This window comes from Oxyura jamaicensis, chromosome 21, assembly GCF_011077185.1.
Source record: "Oxyura jamaicensis isolate SHBP4307 breed ruddy duck chromosome 21, BPBGC_Ojam_1.0, whole genome shotgun sequence".
NCBI lineage: Eukaryota > Metazoa > Chordata > Aves > Anseriformes > Anatidae > Oxyura > Oxyura jamaicensis.
Genome location: NC_048913.1, coordinates 8,153,010 through 8,153,314, shown reverse-complemented (window position 1 = coordinate 8,153,314; position 305 = coordinate 8,153,010).

The following is a 305-nucleotide window of genomic DNA, read 5'->3' as shown; positions in this document are numbered from 1 at the left end:
CTAAATGGAGAAGTAAGAGCATGCAAAAGGAGAAACAACCAGTATCTGAGCACAGACAGAGAGGAATGGAGAAAAGTGGACACGCAGCAGGATGTAGGGGAATTTTTCCAAGTTTTATTTACAAAATTCATAGCTTTGGAATGGACAGGGAATTAGGGTTTGAGGCCACATAAGTCTCATCCCACATCTCTTCCTTTTTACTGAGTTTGTCTGCAAATTCCAGCCTCCCAGGTGGATCTGGGATGACACACAGACAATTAGGGCTAGGTGTTTTTTTTTTTTTTTTTTTTTTTTTTTTTTTTTTT